General features: G+C 31.8%; 1 long non-coding RNA gene across 3 annotated transcripts; it reads left to right on the forward strand.

The window, feature by feature from the left end:
* The first annotated feature begins 12664 nt into the window (after positions 1-12664).
* LOC139904157 (uncharacterized) lies at positions 12665-13934 on the forward strand. 3 transcript variants are annotated; one of them, XR_011778688.1, is made up of 3 exons: positions 12665-12801; positions 13267-13331; positions 13433-13934. It is a non-coding gene; the product is annotated as an uncharacterized lncRNA (long non-coding RNA). The 3 variants fall into 3 exon arrangements; XR_011778686.1 differs by having other exon boundaries at positions 12671-12861; XR_011778687.1 differs by having other exon boundaries at positions 12671-12861; positions 13445-13934.
* The last annotated feature ends 5929 nt before the right edge of the window (positions 13935-19863 follow it).

Here is a 19863-nt window from a genome sequence, read left to right on the forward strand (position 1 = left end):
TATTGATGAGAAACGTCTCAAAATTACAAGAGTACAAGACGCAAAACGCAAAATACAAGATATTAAATTGTACGCAAGGACGTTCGAAAATCCGAAACCGGGACCAAAGTCAACTCTCAACTCTCGACGCAACGGAATAAAAATTACAAGTCAACTATACACATAAATATAATATAATATTTAAATAATTCTTAAAATTATTTATATATTATATATATTTATATAAACCGTCGGCAGAATGCAAACAAACTCTTGTGAGCTGGAAAAAGGGGCCATGCGATCGCATGGCCTGGAGGCTATAACTCCATGCGATCGCATGGTGAACAGTGACAGGTCAGGTCCTATAAAGTTCGCGAGTTTTGGACGAATTTTGACACCATCTTTTCCATCTATCTCTCACTCAACGTATATATATATATATATATATATATATATATATATATATATATATATATATATATATATATATATATATATATATATATATATATATATATATATATATATATTAGTTTTAATTTTAATTTTAAATTCTAATAATAAGGGTATGTTAGCGAATATTGTAAGGGTGTAAGTCGAAATTCTGTCCGTGTAACGCTACGCTATTTTTAATCATTGTAAGTTATGTTCAACCTTTTTAAATTAATGTCTCGTAGCTAAGTTATTATTATGCTTATTTAATGCCGAAGTAATCATGATGTTGGGCTAAATATTAAAATTGGGTAATTGGGCTTTGTACCATAATTGGGGTTTGGATAAAAGAACGACACTTGTAGAAATTAGACTATGGGCTATTAATGGGTTTTATATTAACTAAATGATACCTCGTTGATTTAATATATAGACTTATAATTTGACGTATTTATATATAACCACATACGCTTGACTGGGTACGGTGGGCGGGATATCTATAAATACCAATAATTGTTCATTTTACCGGACACGGAACTGGATTAATAGTTAATAGACTTGTTGAAACAAGGGTGGATTACATTCAAGGGTAATTGGTGTAATTGTTAACAAAGTAGTAAAACCTTGGTTTACACGCAGTCGATAACCTGGTGTATTCATTAAACAAAGTATTAAGACCTTGTTACAATTCGAATCCCCAATTAGTTGGAATATTTGACTTCGGGAATAAGAATAATTTGACGAAGACTTCCGCATTTTATGATTATGACTGATAGACTATTATGGACAAATCCGTATGGACATATTGAATAATCCAGGACAAAGGACAATTAACCCATGGAAATAAATTAAAAATCAACACGTCAAACATCATGATTACGGAAGTTTAAATAAGCATAATTCTTTTATTTCATATTTAATTGCACTTTTAATTATCGCACTTTTATTTATTGTCATTTTATTTAATTGCACTTTTAATTATCGTTCTCTTTAATTATCGCAATTTTATTTTATCGCACTTTTATTTATCGCAATTTCATTATCGTTATTAATTTACGCTTTAAATTAAGTTATATTTATTTTTAATATTTTACATTAGGTTTTAACTGCGACTAAAGTTTTAAAATCGACAAACCGGTCATTAAATGGTAAAACCCCCCTTTTATAATAATAATACTACTTATATATATTTTTACAATTATAAGTTAAAAATATAGCGTTAAACTTGGCGAGTTCCCTGTGGACGAACCGAACTTACTAAAAACTACACTACTGTACGATTAGGTACACTGCTTATAAGTGTTGTAGCAAGGTTTAGGTATTTCCACTCTATAAATAAATAAATAACTTGTGTAAAATTGTATTGTATTTAATAGTATTTTGTAGTAAAAATTAATACTATTTTGTATACACCTCTACGCACATCAAGTATTTTCCCGGCAATGGAACCAAAAACGAACATATATTTCATAGCATTATCAAATATTCCCACACTTGAGCGTTGCTTGTCCTCAAGCAATATAGTCTTGAAATAAAAATATTAGAATCACTTCCTTATTCTTCACACTTTGTACATCAGTGATTTTTATACGGCGGTATGAACAATGGTAGTAACGATGTGGTTTACAGTCCCACATGACTTTGAAAATTTAGATCCTTAAGGAAATTGGATCTTTATGAAAACATTTGATCTTTTGAAAATACAATCTAGCTTTTACCCTAGATAAGTTTTCCGGAATAACCCTTCACCGGTGTTTGTAAAATGTTTTTGTGGGTTTGGTGGGTTTCAGATTTGAAAATTTTAGCTCAAAACTTGCGGTTTTGTGTCACACACTTACTAACCTTGTATTAGGAAAGCAACAAGTCCAGTATACTTGCTCGGTATATTACCTTTCGATAAACTACCGTCCGGTTGTAAAAGAAAGCGTTGAACAAGCAACTGTTAAGGCAATGTCCCTTGACATGCTTTTAATTATGGTCTATAACGTGTCGGATGCAATTACTATCCTTTGTAGGAGCAATAGTAAAGCTCACCCTATAGTTTTTCGGTCTGGCACAAGGTCCTGTCTTCGACCATGCTATGCAACCACCGTTCTTACGGTTGACACCCGATTTGGTTCAGGTGACCTAATGAATTCCAGGTGAATTCCTAGGATTTTACGTTCAATGGTAATGAACGCATTAAAAATGGGTTTTCAGAAAAAAAATCGGTTTGTAATTTTTATCAAAATATTTTCTCGTTCAAGCTTGAGTTTAGATATCTTCGAATTCCATGAGTTTGTAATTCTCAATCTTTAAAAGTCAATCTCTTGAGTAATATCAGTCTTAAAAGCTGATTTTTGATCTTTAAGGAGATTATCCTTTCTGAGGATCTGATTCATTAGTCTTATCAAGCTAATTTGCACGGTGCCCTCCCCATTTTACGAGACAGATCCTCTCATGGTTAGGATAAGTCTGACCACTTGGCGACCTTGTTTGATGCTGAGGTCCGTGGATTTCCAGCTGATTTTCGAGAAAACTTTTCAAGGTTTTTCGTAGACTCTACAATTGGTCTGGACGACAACTTCCTGACCTAAATCAAGAAGCGCGTTTCTTTTTCGGAAGACTTTACTTCCTTTTAATGATGGAATTGATTCATCGTGTAGCTCCATCTTTCTTTCAAATATATTATCGTAAATCGGGTAAAACTGATTAGTTTAGTCCAAAGCAAAAGAATCTTCAATTATTTGTTACATAAATATGTGATATATGTTCAAAATAACTTGGTAAATTTTTCCCACACTTGGCTTTTATTTTCCTTTCTTTGCCTTTTTATTGTTCTCTATTCCATTTTAAATGAATTCTAACATTTTGGGTTGTTTCTCAATTTATGTCCTTTCCGAGGTAATAATAATTTCGGTATTAACACCTAGTTTTATCGTTCATAAATATAGATAAACATGATTTTGAGTTCATTTAATTGAAAATTTTGAAAAATTTTACTAGAATTGGTAGTCAGTATATAAGACTAGGGCTTTTCTTTATTATCAGAGAGCACTAGATTCTAATACAACTACTGCATTACTAGTATTTTTAATGGTAACCAAGTGTATAAGTCAAAAATTTAAAAATCCGAAAGAATTTAACCCCAATGGAAAAGATATATAATCGATCACCAAACTGCGAATTTATAGGGGTGTGGCCAGTTACTATTCACCATGCGATCGCATGGTTTTGTAACTGCCAGGCCATGCGATTGCATGGCCTGCTTTTCCAGCTCACAAGAGTTTGTTTGCATTCTGCCGACGGTTTATATAAATATATATAATATATAAATAATTTTAAGAATTATTTAAATATTATATTATATTTATGTGCATAGTTGACTTGTAATTTTTAGTCCGTTGCGTCGAACGTTGAGAGTTGACTTTGGTCCCGGTTCCGGATTTTCGAACGTCCTTGCGTACAATTTAATATCTTGTATTTTGCGTTTTGCGTCTTGTACTCTTATAATTTTGAGACGTTTCTCATCAATAATTTGAACCACTTTGATTGTAATTTGTACTTTTTAGCTTTTTGGTCATTTGCGTCTTCAATTCGTCGAATCTGTCTTTTGTCTTCACCTTTTATTATTTAAACAAATATCACTTGTAAATAGAACAATTGCAACTAAAAACTTGTCTTTCTTGAGGGATAATGCTATGAAATATATGTTCGTTTTTAGGATTATCAATGACTTTTATGAGGCAGTTACAAAATTCTACAAGTATTTTGTGCATGTTAACTATTGTTAGCAAAAGCCTTTTATATATGACTAAATTAACGCAACATCAAACACACTCCGTCAAACCAGGTGGCAATTTCTAACGCTCCCTGACGTCCTTGATGCAGCATCACAACCAAGGGTTGTTCAACCTGTTCAACAGCATAGTGACCAACCTCTTTATAGGGCCCACAGCATAGTGACCATATAGGGCCCAAAATAAAAGGTGTCCATTAGACTCAACTTGATGATTTAAAGCATCACATTAAAGCGTAAATAATTTAGATCAAGTAATAGGCAAAAATAGACAACTGATTAAAATCTTCTAAAGTTACCAACGAGCATTGCTTCAGTGGTACCCGGTCCATATGATCCTAGGCCCCACGTTTGCAAAGATGGAAAAGGAAAACCATGCAGGCTCGAATCCGAGTTCTGGCAAGCTGTAGGGGTTTATGGTGATGGTGTTTCGCTAGGCTCCAGGGGGCTACGGGGGACCGCTGAATGGGTCAACACAGGGCTTGCATATACCTGCCGAAACATATGTTTAGAAAAGGAAAATCTTCTAAAGTTACTTAGAAAATATTTATTGAGCTCAAAAAAGTTACTTTACGATAATCATTGATGTATTGTTATTATTTATTCTTAAAATAAAATTAAAATTATACCAGCATAAAATAAACATGACATAATTCAATTAAATTTAAATAAACAAGGATGATATTTTTTTCCTTTGGCTTCTTGTTGTTTTCATTTGTTTAAGGTGTTCTTCGTCTCTGTTAGTTGTACGTGGGCTAACAGCATAGTTGATGTTGAGCCTCCTTATTTCTATTTTTATTTTTGGGTAGTCTTATTAGTTTGTTGGGTTTGTTACTATGCCTCGTGATTTTTGGCCTTGTTTGTATGGTTCGCGCCTAGATAGTTTAGTTTTCTTTTTGCGGTTGGTGTAGGATCTTTTGTTTGAGGTGCGAACAGTCTTGGGTCGGTTTGTATTTTGTTTCTTCTGATGGGTCCTTTCAATTTTGGTGAGAGTCCCTGGTTCTATTTAAGTTATTCGTTTTTTGCCAAAAAAAAAAAAAAAAAAAAAAAAAAAAAAAAAAAAAATTTGTTGAAATGACTTAATTCAGTTAAATCTAAAACATGGCGTATTTTATTTGTACTTGTATTTAACTAGGTATGTGGTCCGCGCTTCGCGGCAGATTTTGGTACGCCTTGTCGAAATTGACAATTACCAAATTTCTTTGATCTGCTAGGTTTTTCTGCAGCAACAATTAAAAACATGCTCCTTGTTTTGCCTGTAGATAGACATAAATTAGATAGATATATAGACATAAAATTGTTGCAATTGTTTTGTAGCACAAATATAGTGATTGTTTGGGTTGACAAAAGATGCACCTACATACTCCATATATATGTGATGCCAAAAGGTTATGAAGTAGTTATTTTTTTTTTACAAAAGTGGTTGATCTCACATGTGGTTATAAGATGAAAGCGTGAATGAGAGGTACCTTTGTAATCTTTAACCCGGCATGAGCTAGCATCGATAATGATTGATTTTTCTAGAGCACCGTTTGCGTGCGTCTTTGTCTGATTGTGTTTCCTGCTCATTCCATAAAGTCAACTGAATTGTGACTGGAAGTAGAATGCATAAGGTGGTTTAGATATTCTTTACTGCGGTAATCTATAACTACGCTAGTCACCTTGAATCACAGTCAGACATACAACTAAGAACACAATTTTAAGCATTTTCCTAAACATATACAGTAACCTACAACAAACCAATTTTTACATTTAAACTTACTACCAAAACACCAATATACAAACAAAACTCTACAAACAAACTAATTGTAACGAATATAACATACATTCATATCAAAATTTCTAATTTGTCTATGTCATCACATCTTATATTATCTGCCTAGGAATATAAAGCAACATAGAGAAATCAATTTCAACCATACACTTACTAACAAAACAACATAATATTAACAAAATATGAACAAACAAAACAATGATAATGTTTCTTACACAAACTCAGTATCAAGATTTCAAAGTATTTTTCTTGAAAACATACATTAACGTTTCTAAAATCAACTCCAACTTTAAATTTGTTAACAAAACATCATACATATCAACTAAGATTTACAAAGAATAGTTATATTATTTTGTGTTGGGAGCATACTTCAAGTTTACGATGTAAAGATTCTTACATGTTATTTGATTGCGGTTTGCGTCTTCGGAGATGATGGTGTATGTCATATTGCGTCATTTGCTTGCCAAATAATCAATCAAATAAGTAATCATTAACGATATAGGAATTTAAGCATATAACAAAATATAGAAGTTGTAATCAAAATCAAAGCACAAAAGGATGCCTTGTATCAATTTTATCAATGCGTTCCAAGGCAAATTTGGATGACCAAGCGATGAATGCTACCACGTCACTCCTCATAGAAAGTGGAGCTGGTGACCTTTTACCCAATATAACTTCAGAAGTAAAGCCATCGAGTGAAATCCATTCACCTTCTTTGATCACAATGGCTGAAAATTTAAAAAACTCGTACAACAAATGTTTGTTAATGGACATAATTCGATATATTTTATAAAATCACAGCGTCTTACCTTACAATTGTAAGGTAGTCAGCTGCTATAGAGAAGAAGGTAAATATAGCCTAAAGCTGCTATAGTGTGTTACTGTTGTTGATCACGAATAAATTTTCTATGGATTTCTATTGACTTCAAGTAAAATTGATTGAGTCCTTTTGAAGCCTATGTGACCTGCAGTAATAATAAGCATAAAGCGCATTTATATGAAAGATCATATAGCCTTCAATGGGTAAATCCGAATCCAAATAGTTTGTGATCACATGAAGCATAAACATGGTGATTTAATTTGTTTCAATGGTTGTGTTATTCGTACTTCGATTATTTTCTTATCATCACGCTTACTTCGAACTTATTCTATCTACCTATTAAAACGCCAACTACTTATCAACTACTTAAACACCAACACACTAAACTATAATTCTTGGAACAAATTAAAGTACGGGGAGAATGCCGATAGAGCCGTCGAGGGCTAAAGACAGGACGTGGGCAGCAAGGTTAGTGTTATATATATATATATATATAGCCTAAAGGTATGACTGCTAATCTTACTTGATACATGAGTAGGAAAATTTTTTTTACAACAAATCATAGTATAACAACCATTATATAAGATTGATTGTACATTGTCTACGATAGTACGATTTTTCCTCTACATTTTAATTGTGCATTATTTCAGCATCTCAAGTTCATAAAGCTTTTGAAGAGCAACATATATATCTACAATTCATAAAGCTTCGCACAAATCAATTTAGTAAAATAAATAAATATAGTTAGAAAATTTGTAGATACTATATAGTGTATATTAGAGATCATAATAAAAATTCTTGTTTCTTTGGTTGATTGTCCAAGTTGAATAAACTCTTAGTAAAAAGCAAATTCACCCTGTCATTTCATTGAGCATATGATGTGCAGCCTATAAATACCACCATCATATTTCATATTATTTGCTTATATATTACACAAACAACATGCCTAATCTTATTTGTAATTCAGCAAAAAACAAAATATATCAATTTATCGTATGTTATCAAGTTAGGATTTCAACAAACAACCTGATTATCAAAATTTAAAAGCGATTTTACACTCAATACCCCCAAATATAACTCAAACCCTGATAGATTGAAAAACAAAATTATTAAACTAACCTGATTACAATTTCAATCGCAAATTAGAGGAAAGGCCGCTAGAGAAAGAGATTGCGCAGGGATACTGATTGAGTTCTTGTTTGTTCGTACCGCCACAACTTGAAGCAGTGCTGCTCGTACGATGTCAAAGAATAGGGTTAGTGGGAGCGATGGTGTTGTTGGTGGCGTCGGTGGTGGCTTTGCCGGCTGCGACTGGCGATGGAGGCGATTAATCTGGAAGGTATGGAGGTGTTTGATAATAATCGAAGGTGGTGTTGATGTGTAGGTGTGTATAAGTGAAAAAGGAGATTCTGGAAAAAAAAAATTGCTACAGTAGCTACAGTGGTTTAAGGGTAGGTGGCGAGATGTGATTGGCTACCGTTGTCCATAGTTAGTATGTAGTATAATATTAACAAGTGTACTGTTCACCTTACACTGTTTTGACTTTTGAGTATAAGCTGCTAGGTACATAAAGGTCCACTTTTAATATACAAAAGGTCCATTTTTACATATTGAACATGGTGCATAAAATTAAGAGGACGACCCTTGTAACAGCTGACGAGCCAGGGGCGTCAGTTAATAAACTGTCGAAAAAAATTCATCAGGGACACGTGTTAGTTTGTGACTTTTTGCGTTCGGCAGACTAGATTTCAACGGTAACATTATCGTTTGATTTTTATTTTTTTTATCTTTTTTAATTCAAATTTATTCAATTTTATAACTTTATATGTAGAAATACACTTTATCTTTTCCTCATTTACTTCCAAATTCTTCTTTCAAGTAATTCCACATTCTTCAGTTGAACTTGCAACAATGTCTCACTTGAATTAAAGACCAACAAATTCAAATGATTTGATCGATAAACCACCACAACAAAGCGATGATTTGTCCGAAAAGCTTTAGACCTGGAGTACAAATATTATTTTGAAAAGCTTCAAAAAATGTACTTTGATAATTTCAAACATTTAGTCGATAAACCACCACAACAAACCGACGATTCGTCCGAAGACTCCAACAAGTTTAGTAGTTTAATCATTGTATTTTCTATTTTAAGTACTTTTTTCAAATTTAGTAATTTTTAATGTTTTATTTTTTCCCGAAAAAATGTTCTATTTTTTCCCCAAAAAATGTTTTATTTTTATTATTATTGTTATTGTTATTTTTATGAATATTAAATTATTAGTTTTAATTAAATAATTAATTAATTTTATATAATAAAATGTAAAAACAAAAACATGCAGACCATATAAATACTTACACACAAATTTGACATTTTGAGTCGATGAATGTTAAATAGTGACCTTGCCACGTCACATGCAGAAAAGCACTTTTTGATATAAAGGTATCCAATTTAACTCCACGTCGAAGTGAGAGTTAAAACTAGTCTAAGGGTATGTTTGGCAAAAGTAGCTGGTAGCTAGTAGCTTTTAGCTGGTAGTTGTTAGCTTTTTACATGTATTTTATTGTTTGGTAGAGTAGCTGAAACTGTAAAAATTAAGAGTAATGACAAAAAGCTAGAAGCTAGAAGCTAAATATTAAACGCTAGTTCTACTAGCTTTTAGCTTTTTTTTCTCCCTCAAAAAACTGTAAGCTCTTGCAAACAAACGGAGTTTTTTTAATTTAATTAATAGAAGCTTTTTCATAAAAGCTAAAAAGTTAGAAGCTCCTAAAAACTTCAAAAAGCTTGTTGTCAAATATGGCCTAATAGGAAGTAATTTGGTTAATCTTATATCGATTCCATCAAAACGATTTTGGCTAGAGAATTAGGCAAATTCGGCTCTAAATGTTTCGTTCATATACATACGCATGCTTTTAGCATTGAAGCAGAGTAAGGCCAGTTGATTTTTTTTTCTTATCAAAATCTGAATTGATAATCTGTTTTGTGAATATAAAATTAAAATGTATCATTCAAATAAGTTGTAGATAAATAATAATTTATTAAAAGTTACCAGTTTTAATCTATATGTCTCATAAATAAATCTGTCGTTGTAAAAATATTTTATGTGATGTAAATTTATGTTCTTCATTGAATGTATTATTAAGACATATTTTTGTATTTATTTAAATAAGCAAATGACCTATTAAATTAAGTTCATATATAAATATAAACTTTACCTATTCTACTTAAAAAGCCCACTTATCCAGCCCATGAGAATGGCCCGTGCATCTCGTCAAGTCCATGAGTTCATAAATATGTGTCGTTATGCCCAACAGTAACAAACAACACCAATTTTCATGGGGAAATTGGCCAAAATACACTATTTTTTTAAGTTTTAAGAGAAAATACACTTTTTAAATAAAAATTGCCAATATATGTCATTGAGTAGACCAAAGTGTTGGTCGACCACCATATATCTTGGTCGACCACCTCATTTTTCAAGGTGGTCTACCAAGCTTCATTGAGTCCTCGGCAGTGGCGGATCCAGGAAAAATTTTCACCGGGGGCGAATTTTTTTTAAAACGTAGGGAATTTTTTTTGGCAAAATATAGAGGTTTTGGGGAAAAATATAGAGTTTTTTGAGCAAAATTTGGAAGTTATTGGGCAAAATACGAAGGTTTTGGGGCAAAATATGGAGGTTTGGGGGCAAAATATGAAGGGTTTGGGGCAAAAATAATTCCAACGGGGGCAAAATCGAAAAACCGAAAAAATTTGCACTAAAATTTCGAAATCCACCGGGGGCGGCCGCCCCCTCCTTAACCCTTTGGATCCGCCTCTGGTCCCCGGTCGACTACCATGTAAACATGGTCGACTACCTATCATTTTTGCATGGTCGACTACCCCAACAAGAAACAACGCGATGGTTGACTACTGTATTGATTAAACCAATGATAAGTAATTATGTCTCCCAACATGCCTATTAACGTAATTTTTATCCCAAGTTATAAAAGCAACCCTATTTTTAGCAAGAACCAAGACCTACTGCTTATGAACTATTAACTCCTGGATTTTAAACCTCATTGAAAAACTCTAAGACGAATGCTTAGGTCACCAGTAGTGGAGACACGTTACAACAGATATTTCAACTTTGACTGTAAATATATTTATTTGTGCTATATAATATTTGATGAAACTTATATGAATGAATTGAGTCTTAAATGTGTTTTCATTCCATATAATTTTCACGAAGTATTATATAATACAAATAGAAATATTTATGGTCAAAATTGACAAAAAAGACTTTGAAAAATTAACATTTGATACTTAAGATGTGACAGAGGGAGTATTACAGGTGCCAAATTTAACCCATTTACTTACAGACGGTCAATTGGGTAGTGTTTACCTCAATTTCATCTAAGAAGTCCAACGGTTTAAGAGTCGCGTGAAGTGTATTTTCAATGAATATAGTTTAATGAATCAACCTAACCCGATCCAATTCAACCTAATTTAAGAAGTTTGTGTTTCAAGTTTCAACCCCAACTCATTCTGATACATTACCGAACCCGCCCATATTTCCCCCTTTGGTTTACATGATATAATGCAGATCGAAATAGAGCAATACAAAAATATATGAATGCCTTAAAAGATTAGATACATTCAAATCGAATTAAAAACGGGCTCTTAGAAAATTGAGATGGTCGACCATGTATTGGGCCGCCCGCGTTGTTTCTTGTTGGGGTAGGCGACCATGAAAAAATGAGAGTTAGTCGACCATGTTTACATGGTAGTCGACCGGGGACTCAATAAAGTTTGGTCGACCACCTTGAAAAACAATGGCGGAGCCAGGAATCAACGTTAAGGGTGGCATTATGCAGTAATTAAATATAGTAATAATTTTTTTTATAAAATAACAACGATATCCGTTATAAACAAATAAACCATACGACTTACAATCTTACTCCGTAGATGAGTTCTTACAATCTTACTCTATAACATTATCTCCTTCCTGTTGTGATTGGTGATTATCGACATTTTTTGGCTTGAAAAAAATAAAATATTGTTCTTTTTGGAACCACGATTGAACCTAAGATCATTAAATAAAAACCTATTATCAATCAACTTAACATAATTAAGGACTAAAACAATTCGTTCATTGAATTTTAATTGTAAATAATAATAACAACAAATAATAATGTTAAACAAAAACCTACAAGAATCACAAAAATAAATACAATTATAATTATACTAGTTATCATATTCATAATTATCATAATAGTAGTTGATATTGATATTATATTATATTAATATACTAATAAATAGGGTTGAACATAAACTGGAAAGAAAGAAAAACTAACCTTGCACAATAGTTGTTGAATTTCGCAAGGAGACGTCATTAATTAGATAAATGTTAGGTGTGAATAAACGTGAAATCAAGTTATACTCCGTGATTAAATAAATAAATGAGTTGGGCTACTTTTCATTTAATTAACTTGTTGATATGATTCATATGGACTTAGAGTAATATGGGTCAATTGAGGAAGACTTAGTTTTGATGACCTAGTATAAATACAAAAATCTATATCTATATCTATATCTATATCTATATCTATACTCTATACTATATATAATAACAAAACTAAAAATAAGTCATTTTAAGTTGCTTCAACTAATCATAGTCATTCATTAATTAATAATCGGTACTAATCTAAACCATCCATTTTTCACTAATATTCATTATGACCTCATAATCAATGATCTTATTTGTTTGATTACCAAATTACCTTTTTATCAAAAAAAAAAAAAAAAAAAAAAAAAAAAAATTGGGCGGCCTATGACGCATACTCTTTGATAACCTACATTATAATAACAGTTTCGTTTGTTGATTAAGAATCGTCATTTTCTCAAAATTAATTTCCGATCTATATAGATTCCAGGATGACAGCATTCACAATCGATCAATAACATATTTATATGTCTGGTTCTTAAAGGTCGATTTTGAGTTATTATAATTCGAGATTCTGTATCGCTCCAGTCAGGTGTAGGTACATATTTGTTAGCCCGAATTGTAATTCGAGTTTCTGTATCGCTCCAGTCAGGTGTAGGTACATATTTGTTACCCCGAATTGTGACTTTTAACTACATTAACTTGGCAAATTTGGTTTATTTTCATATAAAGTTAGGGTTAATCGGATCCATTACGATGAAGAACGCCTTTGTTTTCTCTTTTGTTGATGAAATTGGTTATATTTGAATCAATTATTAGTTTTTGTTTTTGTATTGATTGTTATTATTGTTAAGCTCCTTTATGCAACAAGTTACTCCACCTGTCATGTTTTCTTTTGTTCCCTATTGTTAAACGTCGTTGTTTACGATTATTGACTAAACGGAATACATAAATTCAAGATAACAATTTATGATGTTCAGATGCAGGTGTGTTACTGCCTTTTTTGATATATTTATGTTTATCATATTATAAACATAATGTTCCTTCTTTCAACTAATTGCAGAAAAAATGGGACGAGAGGTTCATGTTGATGTATTTAACATTCTTATTCATGAAGGTAGAATAATGGTAAATAACTTAAATACTAAAGTTTAATTCTTTTGCGTTGTCATTTTTTAGTTTTGATGAGATTTCAATGCTTCATAATTTATACGATTTGCGATTTTAAGTGTTGGTTGCAGATATGGATCTGTAATATAAAACATATGTTAAAAAGAATGGGAGACAGATACGAGGTGAAAAGTGTTTTGGTTGAAGGCCAGCTCTTCAAATGCGTTTTCAGCAGGTACTAAGAATCAAAATTTAGATGCCACAACTATGTGTATCGTATTTGGTTATTAACATTTTACACAGTGTCAACTTTCTTAGAAATGCCCATTTGTTCATCATAGTTTAGGTTCCACGATTATGTGTTGGTTGGGTTTTATTAGGTTGTAGTCAAATGGGTTGGTCAGGTTTTATTGACACAACAAAAATTTTCTACAAAAGAATCAATGTGTTATTTATGATTGCAAAAAATAAACGAGCATCGATGAGACAGGTTTTTTAGAGAAGTTAATCAATCCACTAACGTTTTCAATTGTTTATTACAGTATCTAATTTCTTATCAGTATGGTGTTTGTTGGGATATCGATTAGACTGTGGCAATAGCCACAAGAAATAAGAATTAAAAATGTGGTAAATTGGTTCGGGGCAACGGGGCACATGTCCAATAACAGACATCTATGGTACGATTTGGGTCACGTTAGCCAAACACTCTATGGTTAAAAAAATGTTGTACATATTGAGTTTGTTAAATTTGGTAACTTAGCCTTTCTTGAAAATGTTTGACCCAGTAAGTATTACTTACTAACAGTAAAAAATTAGGGTTACTTGCATAACAACCACAAGTCAAAGTAAATATGGGTCATGGCGAGGTTGGGTTCACCTAATCTTCTGGAAAAGGTTTTTTTTCAAATTCTGTTTAAAACAGTTTTGTATGTATGCATAATTGAGTGCAAATGTGGCATGTGGGGTTGTATATGTTGTTACACAGATTCTATGTTCCCTTGCCGGAAAATCCACCATGGTGAAAAGCATTTGAGGCTGACATATCAAATATAGAATAAGTTTGTAGAGTTATGGCTCATTTAGATACTCTACCAAAGGCATAATATATACATGTATGCAAAGAAGGTGGTTCGTTTACAATGTCTAATAGGTAGTGGAATTCACCATCCCAACCCGTTCCCAAGGTACGTCTCTTTCTGCCTGTTTTCACTATTTATTATATTAAATAGGGCAATTTCAATTGTGGCCAATCTAGAATGTGTTTTTTTACTAACGAGTGCCAAATGTTGTTTTCGACTCTTTATTTTTTACTACTGATTAGAGTATGATCGTTTTATTTATTGGTACTATGGTATATTACATCAGCTTACGGTTCAAACTTATAAATAGATGTGGCGAAAACTAATTTGTTTTGGATAAGAGTTAAAACAGGTTAGTAGTAGGCAACTGATATTTTATGGCATCAATAACAATATTGTGTTCAAATTATTTTGGAAAACTTTGACCCATCGCTTTTATCTGTTGTGTATAGTTGTGTTTAATCTAACCATTTATTTTGGGAAGTATAAATTAAATATATGGTGCATTTGTAAGAAGTAAGAGTGGATATATCATCTCCCTTATGTTATAAGAGTGCTCCCAATGGAGACATGTCTCCAGCTTAGTTCTCAGCGCCACATCAGCACTTTTTTCCCACTTCCTTCTCAGGACTAAACCCAGGACTAAACACTCCCAACCATGACACTCCTTCCTTTCTTTTTTTTTTTAATTTTTTTATTTTTTCTAAAATAATATTAATTTAGTTATATATATTATAAATAATAAATATGTAATAACATAAAACTAAAATTTCATTGAATAATTAACTTTATTTAAATAAATATTAACTTTATTTAAATAATTATTAACTTTATTAAATAATTATTAACTTTAACTACAATTATTTAATTAAATCTAATTTAAACTAAAAATATAATACTCCGTATAATTTTATTAAAATGAATGTGGCTCAAATTGTGGCCCATATTCCAATCTCACAAACCCCACACTTCATCCTCTTCATTCATCTTTTCCACTAAACTTGAGAACTTCATGTGCAGGAGAAAAAAAAAAAAAAAAAAAAAAAAAAAAAAATAATAATAATAATACAAAGAAAAGTAAAATAAAAAGGTAAAGGTCCGCCCACAAATATGTCAAAAAAGCACGGAACGAGGGGCGAGATGCTGGACGATGGCCTGGGCGGCGGCCTGGGCGGTCCGCTACCATCGGCGCCCAGGTGGGCGGATGGCTGGGCGGCCCCCAGGACCCAACCGTTGGGAGCTCTCTAAATGCGTGGTTTCCTTTTCTGGTGAGATGATTGTACGCATTAGTTAATGATTGCTTCGTGTGTCCTGTTAGCATGTGAATAACTTCTCAAATCACATGTCAGAAATCTCGTAAAAAATTGTTATCAACAATTTTTGTGATTATGTACACAATTGGTAATACATTTTAAATACATAAATACATTATAATCAAATTGTTCAATACCCATGATTTCCCATTTAATTAACTTTCAATTACGTAATTTTAATTTGAAAAAATTCATAGACATATTCACCATAAGACAAATATTGATGGCATTATTCACACTTTACAACTACTTCAAAAGATTGAAGTTGTTTAATCACTAATGGAAAGCTATACCTATATAAAATTTCACATTATTTCAAGTTCATCATATCAATATTCATATAATGTGTATTAATCAATCATCACATAAAATCCCCGTTTCTATTTTACTTTAACAAAATTTCATTCAAATATCCCTCAAATTCACGGGTCTTATAGAGTTTAGGATTTAGGGTTTTATGGTTTACGGTTTAGAGTTTAGTGTTTATGGTTTAGATATAGAGTTTAGGGTTTAATGTATAAGGGTTTAGTCTATAGGGTTTAGGTTTTAGAGTTTAGGGTTTTGGGTTTAGATTTTAGAATTTATGGTTTAAGGTTTAGGGTATAGAGTATAGGGTATAGAGTTTAGGGTTTGGGGTTTAGGGTTTAGTGTGTAGGGTGAAGGGTTGGTGGTTTATGGTTTAGGGTTGACTTAGGGTTTAGTGTTTAGGGTTTAGATATAGGGTTTAGGTTTTAGAGTTTAGGGTTTAGATTTAGATTTTAGAATTTATGCTTTAAGGTTTCGGACATAAAGTTTAGGATTTAGGGTTTAGTGTGTAGGGTTAAGGGTTGGTTGTTTAGGGTGATTTAGGGTTTAGGGTTTAGATATAGGGTTTAGGGTTTAGTTTATATGGTTTAAGGTTTAGTGTTTAGGGTTTAGGGTTTAGACTTTAAGGTTTAAGGTTTAGATTTTAGAATTAGGATTTTAGAATCAAAATTTTGTTTTTTTTTTTATTTATTTGTTGGTACATTTTGAAACTTTAAAAATTTAAATCCCCTTTAAAATATTTGGTTTAATGTTCATCATAGACTTATTAATAGTTCGTTAGTATATTTTAAAACTTTTAAAAATTTCAAGCCCTATAAACTTATTAATAGTTCGTTAGTATATTTTAAAACTTTAAAAATTTCAAGCCCTATAAAACATTTGGTTTAATGTTCATCTAAACATAATAATAGTTTTTTAATTTATATATTTAATTTTATAGCTTAAATGATTAGATTATATATTGTTAGATTGTATCGTTTAATCATTTGTAAATCATAATCTATTCCTGATTAGTTTCATAAAAAAGCTCCGCGAATTCGCGGGTATTATTCGATAGCTTTATTATATGATTTCGTCCTTTAACTCGCAACCATTCAAATAATATCAAATATTAGTTTATGGAGTTTCAAATTACTTCTTGATTAGTCTTATAAATAAGCCCCGCGAATTCGCGGACATTAAGCTAGTTATCATATATAATAACGAGCTTATTAAATATGTTGGGGGTGGCATTGCCACCTTTGGCCACCATACTGACTCCGCCTATGTTGAAAAATGAGGTGGTCGACCAAGATATATGGTGGTCGACCAACACTTTGATCTACCCAATGATGTATATTGAATTTTTTTTTTAAAAGTGTAATTTGGTCAATTTCCCTTTTCGTGGGGCATCTCTAAATTATGGACTGATGGTAGATCTTTATTTGTTTCCAAACAAAATAGTATAGGCCTAACCCATGTAGTTTAGTGATGTAGTTTAATGGTAGTGACTTGAAAATATATATTTGAAGATTCGAAGTTCAATTCTTATAGATTATTATGATATATTCGAAGATTCAAGTTTAATTCTAATGGTGGCTAGGGAATGGTTGGAGAGTAATCATGCTATGCTACGTACATCAGAATATGAGATTAGTTACTCATCTCCCAAGTTGCTCGAATAGAGAAAAACCTTCAATTTTTTACTTTTTTTTACATTGACATTAATAAGGGGTTGTTTATTTTTTATTTTTTTACATTAAATCAGTTATGGATAGGGATGACAATGCACACTCAATCCAATGAATATCCATCTGATCCACCCGCTTCGTGATAGATATGGATGAATCAAAATGAATATAGACACGGATATGGATGAACCTAAATTGATATGGATATGGATATGGACATGGATGAAAAATTTCATCCATTGATATATCCATTAAAACCCGATATCCATAAAATACATAAATATAGATACATATAAATGCTTACATATTTAGTATTAAAAATGTATTCACCCTTATGTTTACATTAATGAAATGAAATAACTATTATACATTACAATAAAACACGTATATCTTTGTTTTTAAGATGAAATATTATTACTAACCCGCAAGATGCGAGCAATCAAAGAAAATTCATCGCCAAGACAAAAAGAAACAAACCGAAAAGCTTAAAAAATCAAAACCGAAAAAATAAACTAAGCACAAAAAGCAGAATTAGACGATGGTATTGTTCGGGTTCAGCCTCCAAACTTCAAAGTCACCTTGCACCATTTTTGATCTATTCACCAACCATAAGAAAGAAAGTGCCTTTAGATTCGCCATTATGTCCTCATTGAGAATAGATTGTCTCGACTCCATATGTGAATGAACAAGTTTATTACGCCACTTCCAAATCAACCACATGAGCACCAACCTTGATGTTAGAAAACACGTATATATAACAAAATAAACAAACAAATTATATCTTTAATTTTCATAATCTGCATTTAATAGTAAATTCAACAAATTGTGTCTTATCTTCCACAAATATTACATATTCTTGCGGATCAATTTTAATTATGTAATATTATATTTAATTTACTATACTACATTTTTGTTTTTCGTCGCATATTATGGAATATTTTAACATTTTTATAACATACAATTGATATCCATTAACCCGCTTAATCCAGTGGATATGGATACGGATGGATGAAATAAAATTAAATCGATATAGATACGATGGATGAACAAAAACTAAATGGGTATGGATACGAATACAACATCACCCGATCCATTGTCATCCCTAATTAGATATTGATGGATGTATATTAATGGTAATATGAAATAATCTACTAATAAGAGAATGATGTTTACTTTTATTAATGAATGAACCATCTTCTTAATGATGTGAATGACAAGTTTCCCTCTTACTTATATTTTCTTATCAAATATCAAGTGCAGATATACAGATAATAGATAATAAGTAATAAATAAAATCAATATCAACATAAATAAAAATAAACTAGTCCCGATAGGCCCGTACGATGCGGTAGGGCTTTTCGCCTGCATATTCATATTTAACGTAGTGTTGTGTATGTACAGAAGGAAAAACGGCCCATGTGTTAAGACCCGTTTTAAATGTAGGCATGGTTAGCGTTTTTTTTTGAAAAAGTGTCTGTTTCGAACGTAGTTAGTCTCGTTTTGTTCGTAAAATTATTGCAAATTTAATGGTGATAGCGGCGGAAAATAGCTCGTGGCGAGTAGAAAGATAACGCTTGTTGAAGTGTATGGTGGGTGTTATTTTTTGATTTAATTTAAAAATAAAATTTACGTTTTAAACCCCTGATATTTACAGTTTATACCCCTGAGGAATTGTATGATTGAATTCTTGAGGGGGTGGAGTGAAAATTTGTAGTGTGAAACCATCTAGTGGAACAAAATTTTTTTTTCCTGAAAGGACATAAAGTCCCACGAGTTTTAGTATATAAGGTAAATAGAAATGTATAAATAAATAAAACAAATTCTTTTGAGCAATCTGTCTATTATCTCCCTCTATAAAATAAAATTTGTAGCCCTAATTTCATCAAGACCTCTATCACTCCACTTCCAAATCTATCAGATGGGTGCATTGTACAGTGCCTTATTTTGGAAGATTTCTCTAAAGCTATGCAAGATCTGGGCATGGGTAATGACGAGTTGTTGTTGTATATTTAGAGTTTCGATTTCGGATTTCTGAGAGTCGTGTAATCACTTTCAGATCAAAGTATTTCGATGGTACTACCGAAATCTTCAATCGGATAAAACTCAGAATTTTGAACAATGAATCTGTGTTTTTGTGTGAATGAATTTTATGAAAACGTACCAAATAAATAACCAAAATCGG

This window comes from Rutidosis leptorrhynchoides, chromosome 4 (genome assembly GCF_046630445.1).
Source record: "Rutidosis leptorrhynchoides isolate AG116_Rl617_1_P2 chromosome 4, CSIRO_AGI_Rlap_v1, whole genome shotgun sequence".
Lineage (NCBI taxonomy): Eukaryota > Viridiplantae > Streptophyta > Magnoliopsida > Asterales > Asteraceae > Rutidosis > Rutidosis leptorrhynchoides.